We start from the raw sequence: 7,913 nt of genomic DNA on the forward strand, positions 1-7,913 counted from the left end.
TTTAGCCTAATCACAATCTCAATGTTTTCTTAAACATATCTCAAGAAATTTAGTACATTCTGTCATTTCACATTGATAGTCACTTAGACTTCAAATTAGCATACTTTAATATGTCTTTCAGATGAAACAACCTTGAAAAACACGCCCCTATTTTTTATATGATTTTCATTTGCTAAACAAGGATTCAAGAACACAGAAACTTTTGCACAAGGTTTTATAAGAACTTTATGTTAATGCATTTATAAATCAACTTGCATAGTACGTGGAAATTGGAATTTTAAACCACCATATATTGTCATAATAGCCAGGATTGCAAATGGAAAAATTTGCTGTCATAGTATATATCAAATCATCTAACTTCATCACATCCTTTTAAAAGTGCATTTCATATGGAAGAAGATCCAAATTGCTTTGGCAACATTTCTACTTTACAGTTGTCTTTCAAATTTCAAAATCTAAGAGAAATTCAGAAATACGAACTTAGAAATCATGTTTTAACACAAACAACAGATTTCATATGATATCAATTGCATTTCCAGATTATCACATATACAAATTATTCATCTTACTACTTTTGATAATTAAAACCACTTCAAAGTTACCAATTACATTATACACAGAAAGTGATATTGGATGTAACATACCAGGCGTTATGTTAAGCATTTTACAATCATTATATTATTTTGATCCCATAACAACCATTTTTATTTTTACTTTTACAAATTAGGAAACGGGTCAAACAGAGATAAAATAAAATTTTGCTGTTGGAACAAAGAAGTTTGAAGTTTACCAAGAGCAGAGAGGCTGGTGTCCTAGGGGTGATGATTCTTGTACGCAGGCAATAGGGAATGCAGGTCACAGGTCTGATCCATCCACCTCTCCCTTTCTGCAGAGCTGCAGAATTTACTTAGTTTGGGGCGGTTTGCAGCTGCTGGGACAGGGTGGGCAGAATGTATAGGACTTATGTGATATTTCCAAGCTTCACATAGAAGGGCGGGCTACAAGGTGCCCAAGGGCACAGGACTGTTAGAATTATTGCTGGTCTGCGAGTTGCTGCCCCTACACTTCCTACTGCAAGCTGGAGAAAGGTGATTTAAGTTTGCCCTACACTTCTCTTGCATTCTCTTAATCTGATCTGGGATGAGAAGGGTTAACATAACCCTTGTGGGCTTTATTTATCCCATTCTGAGATACTCTCTTAACTCTTGGAGGGAGTGGGGAATCCTAAGTGATCAGGACTGGAAGGCAGTGTTTTAGCAAGGTGAGCTCCTGGAGCCACTAACACTCTTAGGAATCCTATTCCAATAATTCCAAATGATCAGTTTCAAGACTTTTTAATGATTCATCTCACAACCTACAAAGTCTGCTAAGATGATTTCAGCTAAAATGTTCTCATTTTTTCTTTGTAAATCCAGGTTGGCCAGAGCAGAATAACAAGGGAAACTCTTTAAGTTTTTTTTTTTTACTTTGTTTCCCTAGCTGCAGCCCTTAGGAGTCTCTGGCTGCCTGCATTTTAGATCTTACAAGATAACAAACTCATTCACAGCACACACGATACAGAGACATACACTGACAGACAAATTGACAATTAACGACAGGTGAAATACACACAGCGCTCACAACAACAGAGAGATGGGGAATCAGAAGCTTGTGAAAAAATCCTCATCATGAATTGACTATTATTATTCCAAGGAAAGGGGGTTGCAAGGATTGAAGACCTGCCAGACTAAGGGTGGATCCTGCACCCTTTGCTCGGGGTACCCCTATGGTCATTGGAAGGGTGGGGAGCCTTGGCACGCCTAAAGTTCCTGACTTTCTTAAAGCTGCAGGCACCATGGGAATACATCCAGGCCTCTAGTATGTAGGTGAATTGTAACTGTCCTCCTCAAGACCAGAGCACTTAAGGGAGAGAGGGGAAGGAGCAGAAGGAGGAAGCAACTGAGGCAGAACAAAGCTATCCTCCTCAGGGTTAGAGCAGTAATAGAAGGTGAGGAGGGAGGAGATAAAGATGGGTGCAGTCATCCTCCCAGATCAAGGTCTTTAAGGGAAGGGAGAAGAAGGAAGGAGGGGAGGAATAGGGCAGAGAGAGTGAAAGGGAAGGATAGACTGGGGCTCTTGGGGTAGAGGGAGCTAGTGAGTAATTGATTGGTGCTGAAACAGCTTTGGGAGACTTAAGGGAAGTGACTCCTGCCTTTTGTCCTTCCTCAGCCATGTCAGGAAGTCCAAGATGAAAACATTCCCACTGATGGCTAGATGTTTTCTTGGCCTTTGTATTAATTTGGTTTAAGGTAAAGCAACTTTGACCAGTCCTAAAGAGCCCTATCTTGCCCAACATAATTTAGCCCATCTTTAGTTAACTGCCACTAGTGCTAACAACACTTGTGCTAATTTTCCTAAGATTGATTGTCAAAGGAGACCTAAATAATGCAAAGTGATTTAACACGAATTGATTCCCCGCCCCCCCCCCAAGCTAGCTTAAAGGAAATTTTCGGACTTCAACTAAACTAGTGGGAGTCCATTGGAACCTGGGAATCGTAGGACTTACCTGACCCCATCAAGGTTTAAGACTTCAGGAAAAATGAATCCTGAAGTGCCTAAATCTTTTGGTTTTGTTAAGTGGGGAGCTCTTCCATCCTAGTCTATCAGTTCCAATCTGAGTCACAGTACTGTACCTGTCGACCTGAAAGTTTGGTTAAAAACAGTAAACAGGCTAAATACATATTGTTTATTCCCTCAAAGCTAGCAGTTACATGATCATGAAGCCGGGAAAAACTTCTGACTGACTATTACAGGAATAACATGACTTAAATCTGTTGAAGGACAATCCAAGAGTGTGTGTGTCCCTCATCTTGATGGTCTCCATATATATTTAATTATACCATGAGTGAGGAATTTCTTAATTAGTTAGGTTGTAAATACAATAAGATAACACAGTTGACAAAGCTTCAAATGAAATTACAAACCAGGATATCTGTGTGTTCTTCACCATTAACATGGCATTACACAGCATATTTCCACAAAATAAGAAGATGTGGAAAAAGTTCCATTATTTAAGAGAGTGTCTCGGTTTACAGGTCTCATCAAGTATGCTCAGTCAGTTCCATCTGGCCTTGTTGATATAAGAAGAAGTATGCTCTGCGTTTCCTTCAGAGAACAAAGATGTTAGATCCAGACTCTTCTTCTCATTGAATCTTCTTATTCAAGCTCTGGCCCTTATTAATGTCCAAATATGATCTTCGATATTATCATTAGTGACTAAGGAGTGATACAAATAGATTATTTTTATAACAGAGAAGAATTTAAAAAAATAAACAAGCCAGCATAGTTGTTTTGAACACCATTCAACTGGATAAGACAGGTCATCTGACCAGTTTGCTTTTCTCAGGCTTTTATTACCCAAATTTTCAAAGTGAGATTAAGCCAGAAGTCCTTGCTCTGCCTTTTTGTAACCAGAATGCTTACTTGGAAAAGAAGTGTGTGGTCTGTGGTTAGCAGTCACATACTACCCACCATTACCCCATCCCTTGCCCCATCTTCCAGTTGCTAACCTTAGAAGATTTCATTACTCAACTTAGACTTAACTTCTAGCTAAAGAAAAGGAAAAAAAACCTTATCCACTAAGATTGGAAAGAGGAACTTCATCTTGTTTTTGTTTTTTATTATTATTATTTTACTTGTTTTTGGTGTTGTACAATCACTTCCATATATCTTAGATTTTTTCCCCTCTATCCTCCCTTCCCTCCTATCTCTCCACTCCCTCCAATCTCCCCACTCCCTCCCTGAGATGAAATAGAGTTTTATATAGGTTCTACAATACATTCCTATTAAATACATTTTCACTTTAGTCATGTTGCATAGAAGAACTAAAAATGAAAGGGAGAAATCATAAAACAAAACATAATACAAAAAAAATGATCTGCTTCATTCTGCAATCGAATTCCATAGTTCTTTCTCTAGATGTGCAAAGCGTTTTGTCTTAAGAGATTATTGGGAATTTTTAAGTCCTTGCATTGCAATGAAATACTAAGTCTACCAGAAAAATCCTTCGCCCACTGTGCTCCTGGTTCTGTTCCTTTCACTCATCATCAGTTCGTATAAGTGTTTCCAGGCCTCTCTGAATTCTTCCTGTTCATCATTTCTTATAGCACAATAGTATTCCATTACACTCATATACCAGAAATTTATTCAGCCAGTGTGGCAGAAACTAGGCATAGACCAATGCCTGACACCTTACATAAGAATAAAGAGGAACTTAATCTTTAGTCAATCCTCCCTTCTCCAGCTGCCAGAAAGAGAAACTTAGTCTTTCAAAGTCTTATACTCCTATGATTGTTTTATTCCTATAAAGGAGTGAATTCTAAGCAATAGGGACTGCTGATAAAAAGGCATGAAGACAGCAGATAGAATGTTTAGAGGAACTACAAGTAGGGCAGTTTGGCTACAAATAGGTTGCATGGAGGGGAGAAGTGTGTAAAAAATCTGAAAAGGAAGGCAGAAGCAAGAGTTTTCCTGTGTATGTATGTGTTAAACTCAAGAGTTTGTTTTTGACTCTAGATCCCACTGAAACTTTTTGAACATCAGAGTGTCATGGAGACATCCATACCAGATGAACTGGAAAGGAGAAAATCCTGAGTCAGGAAGAGTAAATCTGAAGGCTGCTGTTTTGTAAGTAGCCTAGCAAAGAGATCCTGAACTGGCCGTGGATGGTAGTGGGGGAACAGTATGGAGGGTGAGGAGTGGACCAAAAAATTTTGATTATCTATTTTAAAATCAGTCATTTCCAGCCACACCCCTTCCTGACCACCTCCCCAGTGAGCTTTTCCTGGGAACAAAGAAAAAGTTACAGAAAAGTGTGTTCGTCCTTCGTTGCCAGATCACCAGTCTCACTTCTCCAGAGCCATCTGAATCCAGTGACCAGATATTCATCAGGATGACTGGAGATGACGCAGGATGAGGCACTTGGAGTTAAGTGACTTGCCCAAGGTCGCTCAAGTGTCTGAGGTGAGATTTCAACTCAGGTTCTCCTGACTCCTGCACTGGTGCTCTACCCACTGCACCACCTAGCTGCCCCTATGTGGTGACCACATTTGGTCATCATATTTCTCCCCCTTTTGAAACTCACCTGACATTTATGGTCAGTGAGATACGAAAGATATCTCTATTGTTATACGATTCAAGGAATCTTTAATAGTTTTGATAGGTTATGGGAAACAGCCTAATGAAAAGAGAGGTTTGTGTCTATCAAGTCCGATGCTTTCTTTTATCGATAACACACAACATAAGTGCAGAAGGATGTTCTATTACATGGAGAAGGAATTGCCAAAGCATTCAAGAATATTCCATGCACAAAATCCATGGAGTCACACAGAGTCAGACAAAACTGAACGACTGAACAAAAACAGCATCTTAAATTCTCAGTATCTCTGAAACAATTGTGTGATAGTAAAAATGCAATATACTGTAGATCATTTTTGAAAGTTCCATATCTTCATCATCAGTGATGCCCATGTGCATACCATTCTCATATTTTTTTTATTTACCTTTATTCATCTATCTTCTAACTATCTATACATCTCTCCATCTGTCTGACTGTTTAGCTTTTTTTTTTGTTTTTTTGGGGGGGAAGGGGTTCTTTTTTATTGATCAATTTATTCTTAGGTTTCTACAATCACTTTCATAAAATGCACTTTCAAAAGATTTTGAGATCCAAATTTTCTCCCCACCTCTCCCCGCTGCCCACCCCAAGACGTAGTTCATTCTAATTAAACCTTCCCCCAATTCGCCCTCCTTCTATCACACACTTCCTTTCTCTCATCCCCTTCCTTTCTACTCTTTTGTAGGGCAAGATCAATTTCTATACCCCATAGACTATGTCTTGTTTCTCAGTTGCATGCTGGGCGCGGGGCCTTAGAAGGGCAAGGCAGCGACTCTGTCAGAGGGCACGCTGGACTCCCCCCTGCCCTGCACTCTCTATGGGGCGTGGCCAAGTACGGGCAGGGGCGGGACTGGGGGCAGGGTCGGACCTGGGCCTGGACGGGGTGTGCTGGGGCAAGGTGCTACCAAGTTTGGACCCGGGTGGGGCCGGGGCTCTCTAGTGCCCTGCAGGCTCAGGACCCTCTCCCGGAGCTCTGCCCCCTCTGGGCTCCCGTGCTGGCGCAGCCCTCCTGAAGATATAGGGGAGGGAACAGCTTGCGCGCGGCGCCACTGGACCTCCTAGGCTGGGAGCGGACAGGCAGCGCAGAGGGCAGGAAGACGTCAAGCACGTGTTCTGGGGTCTCTGTAGCTCCCTCGCTGTCCAGCACCTTAACTCTACTGCTGTCACGGTGAGGACGCAAAGTCACGGTGGGCGGAGGGGGAGGAGGAGCGAGCGCCGAACGGGGGTGGGTGGGAGGGAGGGGGGAAAGGGCGAAGGGAGAGATCCAGCTGCTTCAACTGCACCGCCACTTTTCTCATCTTCTCCCGGATTTATGAAGGGTCTACTTTGTGCTTGGCTCCAGGCACGGGAGAGAAGGATCCTCTCCTGGACACCCCTGGCTGAGGGTGGCCTCAGTGGAATAAAACAGAAACTGAGGCCTCCGTCCGCATGGGACTCTTATTGACTTAGAGCACCATACATTAACATCCTCTGTGTTTTATTGCATTTTCATTTATTTTGTTAAACGTCTCTCAATTATACATGTTTTAAGCTGGTTCGGGCTGCATTCTGGGAGTGTTGGCAGAGGCATTGTGCCCACAACCCTACCCCCTCAATGTTTTGTAGGACTTGGAGTTTTATTATTCATTTCACTAACATTTTCTCTCTCACCTCTCCCCATGCTCCGATAGAGAAAGAAAGAAACGGAGAAAAAAATTCCTTGTCAAGTCAAACTGCCTGCATTGGTCACTTCCAAAAATGTATGTGATATTCAACATGGGTAGCCTACGTCATCAAGGGTCCTCTCGAATTGTGGGCATTGCCTAATCAGGGATAAAAGTTGCCCTTCAAAGTTATTTTTTTTTACTGATGTCATTGTTTAAATGATTCACCTATTTATCCCTTCACTCTGCATCACTTCATACAAATCCTCCCAGTTTCTCAAAGCCTCCCCTTTGATTTCTTACAAATGCCATAATTGTTTAGCCACGCCGATATTAGTCAGCACCCTCTTAGTTTCTGCCTTCTTGCCACAAGCTGCGTCCTTTTCTTCATTTATTTTGACATATTTAGGAGTGTAGGCCTAGGGGTAATACCTATAGATTTTTGGATATGCACAGTTGAGTGACTTTGGGAGCTTGATTTTAAATTCCTTTCCCGAATAGCTGGAGCAAGCCACAACCTCACCCAAAAATAAATGCTTGCCCATTTTCCTGCAGCCCCTTCAACATTTGTCATCATCCAATTTTCTCATCTTTGCCAGTCCATGCCAGGGAGGTGAACTCTCAGTTGTTTTAATTTCTGTTGCACCACTTGCTGAGTTGGAGTGTTGTTTTTTTTTCTCTTATAGTCATTAGCGAAAAAACTGCTTCCTTGCAACCACTAACCTTTCATCAATTGGTGAATGGCTCTTACCTCACCTTTTCCTTGGTCTTTCAAAAGTAAGTAGCTGAAGAGTACAATTTGCATTTTCTCTTTCTTAGAGATGGTCACTCTTGAAAGGAGCTTGGAACACTTGAGACTGGAAGGTAAGACGTACTGAATTTTTCTTGACCACCCCATGTAAATTTGCAGAAGTGCTTCCTGTGTTTTGGTTTGTTGTGAAATGAAGAAAATAAGTGCTAGAAAATAAAACTAAGCGATTTAGCAATATTGTGAAACACTGGGCCTTTTACAAGGGTGATAGAGATTGTAGACCTCCGTGTACATTGATTATAAAACTCCAGGAATATGTCTACCTCCTTGATTGAAAAAAAAAGTGCTATGTGAAAAAACTTGT

Source organism: Notamacropus eugenii, chromosome X, assembly GCF_028372415.1.
Source record: "Notamacropus eugenii isolate mMacEug1 chromosome X, mMacEug1.pri_v2, whole genome shotgun sequence".
NCBI lineage: Eukaryota > Metazoa > Chordata > Mammalia > Diprotodontia > Macropodidae > Notamacropus > Notamacropus eugenii.